The sequence below is a fragment of the Coenobita brevimanus genome, chromosome 93 (assembly GCF_032717465.1).
Source record: "Coenobita brevimanus isolate Jiangsu-jjx chromosome 93, ASM3271746v2, whole genome shotgun sequence".
Taxonomy (NCBI): domain Eukaryota; kingdom Metazoa; phylum Arthropoda; class Malacostraca; order Decapoda; family Coenobitidae; genus Coenobita; species Coenobita brevimanus.
Window position 1 is genome coordinate 54,884,876 of NC_137046.1, and position 19,499 is coordinate 54,904,374.

Genomic DNA, 19,499 nt, shown 5'->3' on the forward strand with positions numbered 1-19,499 from the left:
TGTGTAGTGAGGCAAGGAGGGTGTGGTGAGGACAGGAGGGTGTGGTGAAGTGTGGTGAGGACAGAACTGCATCAGGTGAAGCGTGGTGGTGGTGGAGTGATAAACGAACCGAACTGGGAGCCGGGTCGGGAATACGTCGACGGGGAGTTAAGTTTAATGATGCGAGTGAATGAGGCGGAGGTGGGTGAGGTGCGGTGAGGTGGCCTAATGAAAAAAGTTAGCGATATCAGCAGGAGGAGGTGAAGGAGGAGGGGAGGGACGCAGTGACCTGATTATGTGGAAAAATGGAAAATGACTGATGAAAGGTGGATATGAAGAAGAAGGAAAATGACTATGAAAGCTGGAGGTGATAATGGAGAAAGAGGACAGTGACGGATGAAATGTGGTGATGGCCATGAAGGAATTAAGGATGAAACATGACGATGGTAATGAGGAAAAAAGGAAAAAAAAAAAAAGTGATGATGTAAAAGAAAGCAACTCCATGATCTGATGATGGTAAAAACACAGGCAAATTATAGATGAAAAATACAGACGGAGAAAATTGTGGAGCCAAGGTGAGATGGGGAAGGGATGAAGGAAATGGTGGGTAGCAGAGTCAGAATGAAGAAAATGATGGATGAAAAGGGAGATAGGGGAGATCAGGAGGAAAACAAGTACACGGTGATGATGAAAAAAGAGACTCCATGATTCTGATGAGGTGGAAAAAGGAAAAAAAAACAAAACAGGCGACAGACCAAATCATGAGATGGATGAAAAGGAACATGATGGATGAAAGGGGATGAGAATGAAGAAAGCGATAGATGAAAGGTGGAAATAGGAAAGAAAAGGAAAAAGAATGATGAGGGATGGAGTTAGACAAGATGACGAAAATTCTAAATGAAGGTAGACGGAGAAGGCAAGACACACAGGAAAAAGAGGGGGACAAATAATAACAGATAAAAGGAGGAAAGCACTGGGAAAGAAGAGGGAAAATATGGATGAACGACAACAGGGAACAACTGGAAAATGGATTAAACAAGATAGGTAGTACTAGAAGAAAAAAGCTAACTGAAGAATGGGAGTACTAGGGAAATGTGAAAATAAAAAATGGTGGTGTGTAGAGGAATACGAAGAAGCAATAACAACTGCAAGGAAGATGCAGCCAAAACTATATAATAACCTGACATGAAGAAAGAAAAATGATAAACTAATGGGAAATGAATATATGAAATGCTAAATAATAATAATAATAATTCAATATATCTATCATCCACTCCTTTATTGCACTATCAGGAGCGTAGGGTTCCGGGGCTAGGCTAATCACTCCCCGCATTCAAGGAAAGGATGGCCAAAATAATCACACCTTAGTGGTTTTATGTGAGCAGTTAGGGCCCAATCACCCCTCGCATGAAACCCTTACGGTCCTAATTCGACTGAGGCGTCTTAACCCACTAGATCACCAGGAGTCCATTTCGTATATGGTTACGTACAAAGCGGCTTCCTGGATTAAAGGAAATCAGTACTACACCATTATGTAGAATTAGGTAAAAACTTTCAAGCCATCACACATTTTCAGCACCTCCACATGCTCTCCACTACACGCCAATTCCACAATAGACATCAATACATACCAACACCACAACACACATTGTGGTATAAAACTGGGGTTTACTGGGAAGGCTTCATTTTCAAAAGGGTTGGATTCATTATGACTGTTTCTGAGTTCTTTGTTCGATTTGTTCGGGGCCTTATGCTTCGTGTTCCGAAGCATATGTTTAAAGTCTTTTAGCATTTTAGAATCAGATAGATCCTGGTTGTATCTGGGTAAACACCTACCTGTGTTTCTTGCTAAGTAAAGCCTTATGAAAGAAGGTACTTTTTAAGTCGACCTTATGACACACCAATACACACCAACACCACAACACACACCAATACACACCAATACACACCAACACACACCAAGCCCTATATCACCACCAGCCCCACTTCTAAAACTACCAGCACAATATCATCATCACACTCCCAAAACTACCACACACCACTAACACCAATTCACACCGACACCATCACAGCACTCCCACCACCATCCCTACCTCTCACACCACCACATCCCTCTCCCACCACTATCCTAACCTCTCGCATCACCACACCACCACATTGTCTTCCTTCCACCACCACCACCACAGCACTCTGACACCAACATCACTCTGACACCTTTAATTAAACGCATTTTTCTACCTGTAATTTACCAGGTCACAATAACAAGATGAAAAGGCGTCATTATGTGTGAAAAAGCGATGGCGAAAATAGCACCCATCAATTATCAGAGGATTGGAGTGAAAGGGAAATTGAGAGAGAGAGAGACAGAGCAGCACACGGTATAGGACACTAAATAGATTAATACCACAATCTACTGGTAATTGAGTTGGGGCAGATAGATCGAGTGTGACGCAGGTGGCGGTGGAGGACGAAGGGGAGAGGATGCTAGATAGATAGATAGACATACGGACGGATAGACAGATACACAGATGCACTTAAGATATATAATAATTGGCGCAGAGAGAAAATAGATACTTAGACTAACATGGATAGATAGACAGATAGACAAATACATAGATAGACAGATAAATAGATAGATAGATACATGGGTGGATGGATAGACAGCCATAGATATTATAGTTATAGTGACAGATGGACAAGTACACGGACTGACAGAGGGGGTAGAACGGGTGTAGGAGAAGAAAAGAGAAGACGAAGGAAGGGAGGTGTGTGATGGGGAGGAAGAAATGAAATGGGCAGGAAATGGAGGGAGGTTAGAGGGGGGAGAGGAGGAAGGAGACGGGGGGAAGTAGGGATGAAAGGAAGTGGAGGAGGATAGAAGGAATGAGGATGAAAAATGGAATGAGTGGGGGAAAGGAAGAGAATGATAATGATGGAAAGACATGAAGGAATGGGTACGAATAAGAAAGGAGAGAAAACTGAGAGGAAGATGGAGAGAAAAGTGAGAGAGTGGGGGAAATGTGAAAGAGAAAAGTGAGAGAAAAGAAGGAGATACGGAAGGAGGAAGAAGATGAAAGAGGGAAATGAAAGAAGATGAAGTTTTTAAGGAAGGAAAGAAGTGGGCATGAGTGGAAGATAAAATGAAAGCGGAGAAAAGACAATTATTTGATAACGTGAGAGAGAGAGAGAGAGAGAGAGAGAGAGAAAATAACACTGTGACCTTAGTCCTATTGAAGAGAGAGAGAGAAAGAGAGAGATGCCTGAAATTGGGTCACTGCTAGTGGTGTCTCCCTACCTTCCTGCCTCTCTTCCTCCCTACTTCCATGCCTCTCTCCCTCCCTACCTTCCTGCCTCTCTTCCTCCCTACTTCCATGCCTCTCTCCCTCCCTACCTTCCTGCCTCCCTCTATACCATCCTCCTCCCTCCCACCCTACCTACCTGCCTCCCTCCCTACTTTCCTGCCTCTCTCCCTACCTTCCTGCCTCCTTCCTTCCCTATCTTCCTGCCTCCCTTCCTCCCTACTTCCATGCCACTCTCCCTCTCTACCTTCCTGCCTCCCTCCTTCCCTATCTTTCTGCCTTCTTCCTTACCTTCCTGCCTCCCAACCTACCTACCTACCTTCTCCTCCCTCCCTACCTCTCTCGCTCCCTACCTTTCTGCTTCACATCTCCTAAAACTGTTTCTCAGCCGCCTTTCCTTCCAATCTAACTCTCTCTCTCTCTCTCTCTCTCTCTCTCTCTCCTCTTGCTTTCTATCCATCCCCTCTTTGATCTTCTCTCCCTTCTCCTCCCTCACTCCCACTCCTTTCATTCATCCACCCTCCCTCCCTCCCTCCCTCCCCTCCTTTCATTCCCTCTTCACATCACTCACACGCCCTTCTCATTAACTAATGGGAGGGCAAAGTAAATAGCATTAAGAGAGAGAGAGAGAGAGAGAGAGAAACTTGATTTAGAAAGGATGAATGAGGGAGACAAACAGGGACAGGAGGAAGAGGGTGAAAGAGAGAGCTGGAAGAGAAAACTGACAGGGAGTTGGAGAGAAAAGTGAGAGAGAGAGAGAGAGAGAGAGAGAGAGAGAGAGAGAGTGGGAGAAAAGTGAGAGAGTGGGAGAAAAGTGAGAGAGTGAGAGAGTGGGAGAGGAGAACTAAACGAGGCACATCCGCCCCTCCCAGGATGTGATGTGGATGCTGTTCTCTCTCTCTCTCTCTCTCTCTCTCTCTCTCTCTCACCGGAGAGGGGAAGAGAAGGTGGGGGCAGAGGACGAACAGCAGGGAGAGATAAGTGAATAGGTGGGTAATAGGTAGGTAGGTAGGTAGGTACGTAGGTAGGTAGTTGGGTAGGTAGGTGGGAGTAGAAAAGTGGATATGTGTATAACAATGATGTGTGTGTGTGTGTGTGTGTGTGTGTGTGTGTGTGTGTGTGTGTGTGTGTGTGTGTGTGTGTGTGTGTGTGTGTGTGTGTGTGTGTGTGTGTGAAGGTAGACACTTAGGTAGGTAGGCAGGTAGGTGGGGAGTAGGGTAAGTAGACAAATAGGTCAAGGGGTGTAAGTAGGTCGGTAGGTAGGTGAAGGTAGGTGGATAGTTAGCAGTGTTTTATATTACGTATTGGACTCACAGGCAGGGATTTAGGACAGACTAAGGTAAATTTTCCACTCACTGTCGAGAGGGAGAATCAGTCAAGAAAAAAAGACTTCACATTTACACTGTCTTTATTATCTCCAGACGATTTTATTTAGTTTTGGAGAGAGAGAGAGAGAGAGAGAGAGAGAGAGAGAGAGAGAGAGAGAATGATATGACCTCCAATTAACCCTTTCAATTCTACGAGTCCCTGAAAACTTGAAAAAAAAAAAATACAGCCTTTTTCTCGTCTCAATAAAATGAAAAGCACGTCATTGTACAAAAAAAAAAAAAAGCGAGAGAGAAGAATGAGAAAAAGAGCGAAAAAAACACAAGAATCATTAAAATAACTGAAAGGTAAAGCCCCGTCGTTCTCAAATAATAATAACAATAACAATAATAAAAATAATAATAATAATAAATCCGTATCTATCAGGTGAGTTTCAAAAATCACTTCTTTAGCGATTTCTCTTGCCTAATGGACCTCATCAGTCTCTAACATACTACCTACAGATTATTCAGTATCGATAAAGATTCCATTAATATCAACAGCAGTAAATCAACCGACCAAATATAGAAATTTAATGGTAAGCAGAGATGGTACAGAGAATCCTAAGCAGACGAGGACACAGAAGACAAAGAAGTGTTAGGAGTGAGAGACATTACCGAGAGACGGAAGGTAAGTGGTGAGTGTTGGTTATATATAGACTTTTCTAGAATAGGCTACATAGATGTTTAGCAGCATGTGGGTGTGTATAAAAATAATCAAGGTTTTTATATCACTCGCACAAAAATTTCATCATCATCATCACCATCAACACCATCATAGTTATTATATTTTCATTACTGCTGCTGCTATTATTATTATTATTATATTATTATTATTATTATTATTTCGTTCTGTAACAATAGATAAAATGAAATAGCAGAATAAAAGAGAAAAAAAATCCAGATAACAGAGGGATCTATGAGGATTTCCATTCATCCCTTCCAATGAAATTTCCATTTTTGTCTTTCCATACCGTACACAGTAAATGAATAGGTGGTGTGTGTGTGTGTGTGTGTGTGTGTGTGTGTGTGTGTGTGTGTGTGTGTGTGTGTGTGTGTGTGTGTGTGTGTGTGTGTGTGTGTGTGTGTGTGTGTGTGTGTGTGTGAGGGGGATTACCATATTTTAAAGGCGTAACAAACAACTTAATACCATAAAAATTATTTTTTGAGACACACACACACACACACACACACACACACACACACACACACACACACACACACACACACACAACACTCAGAATCGCGTCCGCCGAGAGAGAGAGAGACACACACACACACACACACACACACACACACACACACACACACACACACACACACACACACACACACAGACCGCACAAAGACCCCCCCCCCCGCTACAACGCCCTTTATACCCTGCCACTTGCAACTTGTGGGAAGTGCCGGAAGTTAGTGACATCAAGTGTTCCCTCTCTCTCTCTCTCTCTCTCTCTCTCTCTCTCTCTCTCTCTCATGAATTTCTTCTATCCACCATCGCTTTTCATTACTTCATTTTTACTCGTGCTAACCCCCCCCCCGTCTCTCATTCATCTTTTTAAATAACCTTTACCTTTGTTAATCCATCTGTCTTGGTGCTCTCTCTCTCTCTCTCTCTCTCTCTCCTCGCCTGAGATGTTTTTAGGCCATGTACATGAGGGATGGAGATAGATAGAAGCCGTTTTTTATGAACCATTATTTTCCACATACACTGATAGGAAGCCACGATTCTCTCTCTCTCTCTCTCTCTCTCTCTCACACACACACACACACACACACACACACACACACACACAAAATCCATCTTTCTATCTAATTATCTAGAGAGAGAGAGAGAGAGAGAGAGATTGTTGATGAAAGGACAAAACAGAGGCAGAAACCCAAGAGACAAAGAGAAGCAGAATACAAACTGAACAAGAAGCCTTAAAATATATATATATATATATATATATATATATATATATATATATATATATATATATATATATATATATATATATATATACCAATAATTCCAACAGAGACCGAGAAAGCATACCAACAAACCCAAAGAAAAAGTGTACAGAAATCCTACAGAAGTGGAAAACATTACTCAAGACCTAAAAAAAAAATCCTAAAGAGTAGACGCAAGCCTTAGGTACAGGAAAAATGCCTAAGAATCATTATCATCAGGCCGATTCTTACTCCCACCTTTTGTAAAGCTAGGAAGAAAATGGGAGAGTAATGGTAAAGAAAAATGGACAAATTGTAGTAGGGAAATCCCGTAAAAATATACAATTTTTTTCTGGGGGAGGAAAAAGCAAGCCCACGCAGACGTAGGAGGTTCCGGACCCACGAGAGGGACGCCGAGGTACATTGTGGGGCCACTGACCTCGCCTCCCCCTGAATGACCTGTGGGCGGAGGGTGCGATGTGTGGGGGGAGGGGGATGTAAGGAGGGGGGAATGAGGGTGAGGGGAGAGGAAGGGGATATGTTGGCTAAGAGCAGGGTAAGGGAGAGGTATAACTGGAAGACAGAGGATAGAAGTGGTTGGGAGAATGAGGGAGAAGAAAGTGGGAATGAGATGTGCGTGGGAGGGGGATGAGAGAAAGGGGGGAACGAGGGTGAGGGGAGACGATGGGGATATGTTGGCCATGAGTAGGGTAATGGGGGGAGAGAGAGAGAGAGAGAGAGAGAGAGAGAGAGAGAGAACAGAACTGGCTGAGAGATTGAGGGAGAAGGTGGGAGTGAGGGTCATGAGATAAAGGTGGAGTATGCTGGGAGAGAGCTCGGGAATGAGGAGCGCTTGGATGGTGAGTAAATGGAGGTGTGTAGTAGCAGGGATGAGGGATGGATAGAAGAAAGAGGGATGTGTGGTGCGATAAGGGTGGAGGAAGAAATAAGGTGACTGAAAAGAAGTGAGGATAAGGACAAAGGGGGATGGGGTATAATAGGGAAAGGGACAACAAGGATTAAGGGAGGAGGGATGTGTAGTTTGACAGTGGAGGGAGAACAGGGGAGAACTAGGGTGAAGTTAAGGGAGGAGGGAGTGAGGGTGGAAGAAGGAAGTTAAAGGAGCATGGGGAAGAGAGGGAAAGATGCAATGAGAAAGGGCTGAGTGTAGTAAGAGGGCGTGAGAGGGACTAAGAGGGATGGGTGAAGGGATAGGATCTTGAGAGGCAAAGTGTCAAAGGTAGGAGATGAGTAGGTGTGAGAAACAAAAGGGTAAATGGGGTGAGAGGTGGAAAGGGTTAGGAGAGACGAGATAAGAGGTGCGAGAGGCAAGGACGAGAGAGGTGGAGGTGTGTGGTAAGTGTGTGAGGTGAAGGCTGAAGAAGTGAAGTGTGGAAGGAGTGAAGTGTGGAGGGAGTGAAGGGTGTATGGGGAGAATGCGATGGGTGAAGTGAGATAAAATGTGGGGATACGGGAGAAAGAATGAAGAGCAAGTGTGTGAGAAAAGCAAGTGTGGAAGAGATGTAATTGTGAAGGATGAGTGAGGGATGGGATAGAGGAGGTAGCGAAGTGGTGAGTGAGAGGGATAGAATGGGATGAGAGAGTGAAGGATGGAAACAGGAGGCGTAAAGACTAAGGGAGGGGGTAAGGGATGTGGGAGTGGGGTAATGGAGGGGGTGTGAGCGGAATGGAGGGGACGTGGGAGGGATATATAGAGTGGAGGGTGCGTAAACGGGAGAGTAGAATGAGAGGGTAAAGGATGAGGATGAGGGGTCAAGGGAAAGAATGAACGTGGGTGTGGTGAAGGGGATGTGACAGAGTAAAATGAATGACAGGGGATAGTGGAGAAGGATGAAGTGTAAGAAGTGAGAGTGGGAGTGGGGGGGTGAAGAGACTAGGTGAATAGGCAGGGAGTGGGGATAAGGGGTGGGAAGGTGCAAGATAATGGAAGGTGTGTGAGAAAGAGAATCAGAATAAGGGTGGGGTTAATGGAAGAGATGTAAGAACAGAGAGTGAATGAATGAGTGGAGGAGGAGAAGCTATAATGCTGAGGTGGTGGGAAATGGAGAATGAGGTGTGGGATAATGGGGAGGTTGGGGTGGGAAGGGAAGTTGCACAATGAAGCTCTCTCAAGGTTACCCTCTGTTATGACCTACATCACGAAGCTCATCATCATCATCATCATAAGAATTACTATTAAACTCAGAAAACTTAACAAAATCTAATCTGCCCGTCATCAAAGTAAATTAAATACATAACAAGACCATCATCATTATCAATATTTCCATCTCCATCATAAGTATTACTCACATTTAACACCATCGCCATCTTTTAACACTGCTGTCATCATCATCATCATCATCATCACCAGCACCGTCATTAAAAAGAAAAAATCAACATAAGCGCATAAGAATAAACTTTCCCACAAATATCTCCTAAAAATTCTCCCATGAGAAATGTCAAAAAAAAAAAAAGTAAAAAGTAAACTATTGCAGAAACTTAGAACTGCGAAATGGCTGCCAACTTTTTGCCACTTAAGAGCATTTAATCTGATAAGTTTTGGGCGGAATTTGTTATTAATTTCGGGGACTCTCTCTCTCTCTCTCTCTCTCTCTCTCTCTCTCTCTCTCTCTCTCTCTCTCTCTCTCTCTCTCTCTCTCGGTGAATCACTTCTCATCAACATTCATTTCCTTTTACCTCGCTCCTTCCTTACCTCCCTCATTACCTATCTCCCTACGTCCTTCCCTCCCTCCCTCCATCACTATTTTCTTACCTCCTACCATCTCTACTTTACTGCCTCCCTCCTTCTCTCTCTTTCCTTCCTATTTTCCCTCCTTCCTATACCTTTCCTATTTTTTTCTCTCTCTCATCTTCTTCCCTTCATTTCTGTCTCTTTCCTGTCCCCCCTCCCCACTTCCTTCCCTCCCTCCTCCATTCATCCCCTCTCTCCCTTTCTACTTCCTTCTCTTCCTCTCCCCCACCCACCCCCAGCTTCCTTTCCTTTCTCCCTACCCCCTCCCCCTTCCTACCTACTTCCTTGTCATTCTACCAACTTCCCTCCCTTTCTCCGTAGCCCCCTTCCTATTTCCTTACTCCCCACTAACTACTCCCCAACTCCCCCCTTTCCCATCCCTCTCGCCTTAAATCCTCCCCATTTACTCCTCCCTTCCCTCTACTTCTCCTTCCCTTCCCATTCTCCTCCCTTTATTTTCCCTACTCTCCCTTCCTACTTCCCTACTCTGTTCTCCCGTCCCTATTTCCCCCCTCTCCCACTCCTACTTTTCTCCCTCTCTCCCTACATCCTCATTACATCAATCCTCACTTCTTTCTTCTTTCCCCTCCTACTCCCTTTCCCTCCCTATTCCCCCCCTCCTCCCTCCGTACTCCATCCCTACGTCTCTCCCTCTCCCCCTACATCCCTCCAGCCTCCCTCCTTTCCTCCTATCACCCTACATCCTCCCTACCTCTCCATCCCTCCCCCTCCTCCCTCTCGTGACCTTCACTAATCGACCCAAGAGGAGGAGCTGAGGATTCCAACTTGGCTCCCTCCCCAGCATCTTCTCTCTCCATCTCTCCCCTCTTCCCTCCATATCTCTCCCCTCTTCCCTCCTTCGACCTCTCTCTCATTCTCCCTACCTGTCAATCCCCTCTTCCCTCCTTTGACCTCTCTCTCATTCTCCCTACCTATCTCTCCCCTCTTCCCTCCCTCATCTTGTAAATTTTCCTTTTCCCTCCCTCTTGTTCTCTCTCATCTTCCATCTCCATCTCTTCCCTTCTCGCTCATCTTCCATTCCTATCTCTCCTTTTCTCTTTCATCTTCCCTCCCTTTTTCTTTCCTCTTCTCTCTCATCTTCCCTCTTCTTTTCTTCTCTGTCCCCCCCCTTCTCTCCTCTAGTCTTCTTTCCTCCACTTTCTTTTCATTCTCTCTATTTTCTCCCTAACCTTCTCACTCCTCTTCCTTTCTCCCCATCTTCTACCATTTTCCTTCTCTCTCTCTCTCTCTCTCTCTCTCTCTCTCTCCTCTTTCTGTTTAGTAATTTTACCATCTCTCCATATCTTTTTCCGTCCTTCCCCCCCCCTACTCTCTCTCTCTCTCTCTCTCTCAACTTCCAATTTGCCCCCTTTTTCTCATCTTTTTTTCCTGGAAGAAGAGGAAATCAGATAGGTGGAAAAACACTTGACCATTTCCAATCTTGATCTTGAGATGGAAGGCGGGGAGGAAAAATGGCCGTGGAGAAAGAGAGAGAGAGAGAGAGAGAGAGGAAAAGTGCTGTGGTAGAGAATTTTAAAAAGTAGCCAATGTAGTGAAAATAAAACTGTGGTGGAGAGGCAGAGATGGGTGGTGTGGTGAAAATACTGTGGCAGAGAGAAAGAGAAAAATATTGTGGGGAGAAATATTTGGTGTGGTGGAGAGAGAGGTGGAAGACGGAAAGAGAGAGAGGTGAGGGAGGGAGAGAGGTGAAGGAGGGAGGGAGAGAGGTGGAGGAGGGAGGGAGAGAGATAGAGGAGGGGAAGAGAGGTTAATTTTGACAGAGGGGAGGGGAGATGGACGTGACAAGAGCAGTGTTCATTCAAGTGTGTTGGCCTTTGTGCTAATGCTGTGTGGTTGTAGTTGTGGTAGTGTGTGGTTGTAGCTGTGGTAGCGTGTGGTTGTAGTTGTGGTAGTGTGTGGCTGTGGTTGTGGTAGTGTGTGGTTGTAGCTGTGGTAGTGTGTGGTTGTAGCTGTGGTAGTGTGTGGTTGTAGCTGTGGTTGTGTGTGGTTGTAGCTGTGGTAGTGTGTGGTTGTAGCTGTGGTAGTGTGTGGTTGTAGCTGTGGTAGTGTGTGGTTGTAGCTGCGGCTGTGGATGCGGTATGGTATTGTTTGTGGTAGTGGTGTGGTGGACTGTGGCTGTAGGCGAAGTAGTGGTGTGGTGGTGTGGGGTTGTAGTTGTGGCAGTTGTGGCACTGGTTTGGTATTGTGTTGGTAGTTATGGCAATTGTTATGGTAATGGGGTGGTAGCAGTTTTAATAGTGGTAGTTTGATAGTCGTGGTAATGGTTTGAAATGGTAGTTGCAGTTGTGGCAAGTTAATGTTGTGGTAGTAACTGTGGTATTTGGAGAGAGAGAGAGAGAGAGAGAGAGAGAGAGAGAGAAAGAGAGTTGGGAGGGGTTATGTATTCACACATGTTTGTCTTTTAGTTTGTGTGCACGTTTGTCTAAAAGATATCTCAAAACGTGACAGACAGATTTCAATGACCATTTGTGGATTTGTGGGTAATGGGCCCATGAAGTGTTGATTAAATTTTGGTGGTGATCTGAGTTGTCTGGTATAAGAGATGATGGAGGTATGCGCTCTCTGTATGTGCTTAATTTGTTGTGACGGTTGTTGTCGTGACAGTAGAGAGAGAAGGAACACAGTACTTGATATATGGAGCTAATTTGTTCGTTGGCAGAGAGAGAGAGAGAGAGAGAGAATTTGGCTGTAAAACTCGGGGCGGTGGAGTTGCAAATATGCGGTGGGAAGGGTGGAAGTGCAGTGGAAATGGGTCTCTCTCTCTCTCTCTCTCTCTCTCTCTTTTCTCTCTCTCTCTCTCTCTGCAACCCTTCATTCAGTTACTCTCCTGTCCTGTCACTTCACCTTGTTCTTGGTCTGTCTGTCTTGCTGCGGCTAATTAATTGCTGCGGTGTGTGTGGCAGGCGTTGTGGTAGGAGTTGTGGTAGTGGCTGCAGTGGTAGTGGTAATGTGGTCATTGTGGCAGTGGTTGTTGTGATTGTGGTAGAGGCTCTCGACTGTGGTGCTAGTTATTGTGGTTATTGTTGTGGTTGTTGTGGTAGTGGCTGTTGTGGTTGTAGTAGTAAAGGTAGCTACAGTAAAGACAGTCAGGCCAAACAGGGAAGGTGGTGACGGACCAAAAATACACAGACCACACAGACATTTCGGTCTCAGCGCTGCCCTTGCGTTTCAATATTAATAGACAAGCTTATTTCCTATTCACTGGCTGCTTAAGAGAGAGAGAGAGAGAGAGAGAGAGAGAGAGAGAGAGAGAGAGAGAGAGAGATGGTGAATACGGCTCGATATGAAGAGAAAAATTTTCCGTGAGCTTTGTATTTACTGAAGTTCAAGTACAGAGGAGCAAAATGGAAGACAGATCACAAATAGATACACGGATAGATAAATAGAGAGAATGTATAGACAGACAGGTAATAGGTGCATACAGAGAGCATTAAGACCGTGCAGTACTTAAAGAACCTATATTGAATGCAGAGGAATAAATATTGAGAGAGAGAGAGAGAGAGAGAGAGAGAGAGAGAGAGAGAGAGAGAGAGAGAGCCGAGGTGAGGCGAGTGGAGCCGAGTGGAGCCGAACCGTGGCCTCCATTGATCGCCCTCCAGACCCGGCCAGTCAGCTGAGAATGTCACCCACGGCCCACCCTCTCTGCCACGTCTCTGCCACAGCCGTTCTCTCTCTCTCTCTCTCTGCCACAGTCTTTGCCACACCCGACCTTCTCTACGAATACCACAATCTTTATCACATATGTCTCTCTTTCTCCCTCGCCGACAGTTACCCGTCTTTCTTTGCTTGTCTTTGCCACAACTATTTCCACAGTCGCCCTTCCCACCTGCAGGTCTTCTCTCTGCTGCAGTCTCTATCACTATCCCCCCCCCCTCTCTCTCTCTCTCTCTCTCTCTCTCTCTCTCTCTCACCTTTCCTTATCTCACTACTTGTCTTCCTCTTTTCTCTCGTTATCCCTTCCACTCACCTCTAACCTTTTCTTATCTCTTAGCGTTACCCCTCCTCCTCCTCCTCCTCCTCCTCATCCCTCTCTCTCTCTCTCTCTCTCTCTCTCTCTCTCTCTCTCTCTCTCTCTCTCTCTCTCTCTCTCTCTCATGTTTGACTTCCTTTATTACAGCAAGAAAGAAGCAATACATGGAGAGAGAGAGAGAGAGAGAGAGAGAGAGAGAGAGAGAGAGAGACAGACAGACAGACAGAGACAGACAGACAGACAGAGACAGAGAGAGAACCAACCAATTCAACACAAAACAATCACCAAAGGAAAACAATAAACAAAATTTAAAAAAACAGACGACCAGCAGAGGTTCACAACAGACAAGAAAAAAGAAAGAAACGAAGAATTGTTGGAAAAATACAGGAGCTGAAAGGAGAGGGAGGGACGAAGGACTATGAAAAATGGAAGGGAAGAGAAAGGCCAACCACACTGGAAAACTCTCAAAGCCTTCTGGGAAAGCCTGCGTGAACGATAGCTTAACCTGCCGCCTCTACCACTACAACCACTACTACCACCACTACCACTACTGACACTTCTACCACTATTACTGTTATTACAAGCACCAGCATTACCACTATTAATATCACTACCATAACATTTCTAACATCACTACCGCTATCACTAACATCACTACCACTACTACTTACTACTATCACATGCACTACCATTATTACTGCTAATATCACTACCATTACTAATACACTACTACAATCATAAACATCACTACCAATACCACCACCACTATCACTATTAACATCACTACTACTACCACTATCACAACTGCTACCACTGCTATAACCACCACTACTATCACTCATCAACACTATCACCATCAGTATCACTACAGCTGGCTTAAGTACCACTGCCACTACCAATATCACTATCAATATCACTACTTAACTACCACTACCACCACCATTACCAGCATTATAACCACTACTTCCACCACTACCACAACCACCACCACCGCCACAGCTATTACTATCGATACCACGCCAACTAGCTCGATGGTGGCTAATTTGGGTCCGTTTCACAATTTCTGTTATATGTACGTGATTATCTATTAGTAAAAATTATTGGTAAAATTATTATTATTACTGATACAGAATTTATTATTATTATTATTATTATTATTATTATTATTATTGCTCCTCCTCCTCCTCCCACTACTACTACTACTACTATTATTCCTATTATTAATATTTTTTCTTCAGGCACTGCAATTTTTTGAAGGTCCACTAAATAATTTGCAAGTGCTTAAATCAAGGCCATCTGAAAGGTTGAATTTTGTCGATCAAGTCATGACGTAATCAGCCTGAGACGTGAGACGGAGGAAAGGACATTACATACACAAATACATACATACACATACATTCCAATTCCACCACCACCATTGCCACCATCATCATCTATTTACACTATCAAAACCACACTCAATCTGTCTTCTCTACCATCATAACCAATACCATCATTACAACCACCTTCACTACCACCACCAACACGATCTCAAGCTGTTTTTCTTTATCACCACCACCAGCGCCACCACAAATCACAATCACCACCACCACCTCGCTGTCAACACCAATATATATATTATCCTCTCAGTCAATCCCATCTTCTTTTCTTCACCAGCTTTATCACCCTCCACCATCCTATTTATCCCTTTCTCCACTCTGCCTCATCCACTTTATCCCTCTTTCCATAATCCTCTTTCTCCCAGTCACCTTTCTTGATTATCCTCTCTCCCTCTCTCCTCCATCCTCTTTCTCCCTTTCTCCTCCATCGTCTTTCTCCCTCTCTCCTCCATCCTATTTCTCCTTCTCTCCACCATCCTCTTTCTCAAAGGGAAGGAATGAAAACAGCAACAGCTCTACTCGTCCTTTCTAGGCTGTTTGTTGTAGGGTAGGCTATAAACTAACATAAATATTTCACGAGTTACAATGACAGAAAAACAGGAAAGCTCCCTCTCTCCTTCTCCATCATCCTCTTTATCCCCCTCCCCACCATCTTTCTCCCTCTCCTCTCCACCTTCCTTTTTTTCTCTCTCCTTTCTTTTCCACCACACTGTTTCCCTCCCTCCTTCCTCCCTCCACTCCCACCATATCTTCTCACCTATCATCCCCTTAGCTCCTAATCCCAGAGTCTATCTTCAGTGTTCAGATATAAACACACCTCCAGGCCTCCCCACCACGCCGCACCACCATTCCAAGCACCCCTCCACCAAGCACTGTGCTGTAGTCCTTTCACTCTGACTTGGTGGAGAAAGTTTTCGTCTTTTTTGCTGCCTATTTCCCCTTCGCTCGATGGCAGAAGAAGACAGTATTACGGTTCTGCATCCTTTCAACAATGCACTTCTTTTTGTGACTGGCACTGTATTCGGGTTAATCTTTTGTTATAATTAGGCAACCACTTTAGTCCAATGATGTATTCTTGCTACATTTTCTGGAGATTTTACTCACATTAGGACTGAATTTTCAACCTAGTGGGGAAAAATATAGCAATCAACAAATCCATTTCTACCGGGGGCCAGATTTCCGTTCTGTATATTCCAAGGATGGTAATTCTTCCTTCTTTTCTTTTTTTTCTTTTCTTTTTTTTTACTCAAACCTAACTTAACCTGACCTATCTTATAACTTATTCGAACCTTACAGATAACCTAATTGACTAATAAACTACCCTAACTTGACAATAATAAAACAAACCTAACCTAACCTAAACTCACCTGGATCAGAAGTGCAAAAATGGTACACAGAACGGAAATCAGCTACCGAGGGCTCCCCCCCCCCCCCAAAAAAAAAAAAAAAAAAAAATCGTCTACCAACACCCAGACTAAAACGAAAACTACGTGACTGAGATAGGGGGTTATTTCTGACGGCTAGGATTTCTCTCAGCTGAAGAAAATCGTCCGGTGTTTCAATGACCAACTAAGACGTGGGTGTGAAAGCGTTAAGGCATAGGAATCCACTCACTAACGACTCCATAAGGGGGCAAGAAATGACCTAATCTCCCTTCATTATCTTTCAGTGACTTTTTTGCGGCCATTAGCGGAGCTCCAGAAATGACCTTTTAATATTATCAGGTGAGATGAATGTGATAAAAAGGTAATTGCTGAGGTAATGTCTCCCCCGAGTAAGAGTAGTAGCTATTCTTTGTTCATTTTACCTTGGCCTAAAATTGCCATCCCCCCATCTTGAATGCTGATTATAACAATAGATTTATACTAGAATATGGTGCTAGTCACGAATAAGTGCTACAGTAAGGATGCAAAGCCAATAAGCCACGTGCAATAAGCTGCAAAAGGATAATAATCTGGTCCAATTTAAAGTAAATGATCTGTAGTTGTTGTAGTTGTAGTCCCAGGTTCACCTGAATGTGAACCCAATACTGTGCAGGTTGAAGTTGCCCTATTCCTGCAGTGCACTATCTTCTTTTTAAGGGATAGGGAGGGAGCTGAGAGATATTCGTAAAACCAGCCAGTGGCGCTGCCTGGTTATATCGGTGCCACCATGGGAAGGCGTCCCTCTCTAGCACCACACAAAATGAGAATAAGACAACACTATACTTCGTGCATTAAAAATGTAATCGCCGACTTAACAAAAACATAACAGTCAACAGCCTTCAAAAGTCATCATTAAAGCAATTTCCATTAAAAATAATTAACTTGTTATTATGTAGCTGACATCCACGTGCCATAAATACTTAAACAAACAACTAACTTCCGCTTATATAAACAGAGAGTTAACAGTCCATGCCAATTCCACTACAATCAATTACCTCGTTCAAAGTAATATCCACCCAAAGTATTAACTCTCTCACGCTCCCATTCCCACACACTGCAAAATAAAATCGTCTGCCCTAAGATAGAACAGAAATACTAAAACTATCTCGCCCATAAAATAATTCTTCAGGCTCCTATGACTCACTTTTTAAGTAAATAAAATCGACTGACATTGGTGGAAAAGGCTATCCTGAGTTGTCTAGAAAATAAAATAAATGACAGGGTGATCGTGGACTTCATTATCAATTTTTTTTTTCCCGATTGACTATAATCTTCGTTTGATTGGAAATATATGCAATTTTAATGACCATATCGCCGGCAATTAGGGAGGGTTGAGAAATATGATGCTCGTCAGAGAGATTTTGTGGTCTGTTTGTTTGTTTGTCTGTCTGTCTGTCTCTCTCTCTCTCTCACACACAAACACACACACACACATCGTCCTCTTTGATCTTTCTTTTCTTGTCTTTTTCTTGACTTTAATCTGCCTGTGGGTCTCTCTCTCTCTCTCTCTCTCTCTCTCTCTCTCTCTCTCTCTCTCTCTCTCTCTCTCTTATACATCATGACCCCAACCTGCTAACGAGCCCCAGCCTTGAATCCCAGGGGTCAAAGTCAGGCTACAAGGACAGCAATTACCCACCCACACGTCCATTACTCTGTCTAATAACGTAAACAAGGCCATTAACACTCCCAGGACGCACTCTCAGCTAAATAAAATCGTCTGGCGTTAGCTAGAATAGAAAACTAGAGTTGTCAGAAGCATGAGAGGACTAAGTGGTGACAATACAGCCATAACTACGAATATATCTGTAGGATTTCGACACAGTGCACAGGGGATACGAAGGGCAGTTCTGTACTACCCAGCCCCATGAACACACACACACACACACACACACACACACACACACACACACACACACACACACACACACACACACACACAGCCCAATACGTCCCTTAGTGAAGTGCCAGGTACCCTCCGAAGCCCACGGCACGATGCGTCACTGTCGTCCATAGCGGAATTGCAGTGAAAAGATCCAAGGAGACATTGATTATAGAAGTTATATATCTTATTTATAGCCCGTCGTGGTGACTGATCGGTACATAGATTTTGCGTATACATCGCTTGGAATTATAGTGTTGCTGTCGTGTCGTGTGTGTGTGTGTGTGTGTGTGTGTGTGAGAGAGAGAGAGAGAGAGAGAGAGAGAGAGAATATGTACAGTACACTACTCGCTTCTACCTGAACCCTCTCCTTCACTCTTCCTTTCATCTCACTTTCGTCATTTCTTTTCTCCTCCTTTCATCCTCTCTCTCTCTCTCTCTCTCTCTCTCTCTCTCTCTCTCTTTATTTACCTCCTTCCCTTTCCACTTCACTCCCATCACTCCTCCTTCCCTATCTCCTTCATTTCCCAGGCTCCTCTTTTCCTTCCTTCCTTCCCTCGACTGTTCATTCCTCTCACTCCTTCCTTCCTTCCTTCCTATCCTTGTTCGTATATCTCACTTCCTCCTTCCCTCCCATCTTCATTCCTCCCCTCCCTGCATCATTCCATCGCTCCTTCCCTCCTTCTCTCCCTGTCCCATTACTCTCCCTCCTCCTCCCCTACCTCCATCCCTCTTTCACTTTCCTTACTCGTGCTGCCTTCTTTCCTTCTCCATCATTCCTCTCACTCCTTTCCTCCCTCTTTCATTCCTGTTATTTTCCCTCTCTAATTCACTGCTTTTACTCAGCATTCCCTTCCTCCTCCGTTCCTCCCACTCCTCTTCCTCCTTCATTTCTCCCACTCGTCCTTCCCTCTTCATTTCCCTACCCTCCCTCCCTTCCTGCTTCATTGCTCTCTCTCCCCTCCTCCGCTTCCTCTCGTTTCACTCCTTCCCTCCCTCACTCCCTCAGTTCTCTCTCCCCTTCCCTCCTCTCTTCTCTCCATCCGTCCCTTCACTCCTTCCTTCCCTTTTCCTTCCCTCCTCGCACTTCTTCTCTCCTTCATTTCCCTCCACTCCTTCCCTCCTTCGTTTCCCTCACTCCTTTTTCATTTCCTCCCTTCTCCATCGACTCCTCAGCGCTCAAACGTAAACAACCTTCCCTGTATTCGTTTCCACGCAACTGGCCACGGCTTCGGTCTCCTGGCGTGTGTTTGAATTCCATCTACGCACGCAGAATCGAAAACAAAACTACCCTTCTACGTTAGTGGTTAAAAACAGAGAAAATGTGGAGAAAGATGGTGGTGTGGAGAATGTGGGATAAGAATGAGATGGAAAAAGAAGAAGAAGAAGAAGAACAACAACAACAACAACAACAACATGAAGAAAAACATCAACAATAATAAAGAACAAGAGGTAGAAAAGAAGAAGCAAGAAAACAGAAGAAGAAGAAGAAGAAGAAGA

At 44.4% G+C, this 19,499-nt stretch overlaps 1 protein-coding gene across 3 annotated transcripts in view; it reads right to left on the bottom strand.

Moving 5' to 3' along the window:
- Galphao (G protein alpha o subunit) overlaps positions 1-19,499 on the bottom strand; it is a 275,292-nt gene that overhangs the window by 102,814 nt on the left and 152,979 nt on the right. The window lies entirely within an intron of this gene.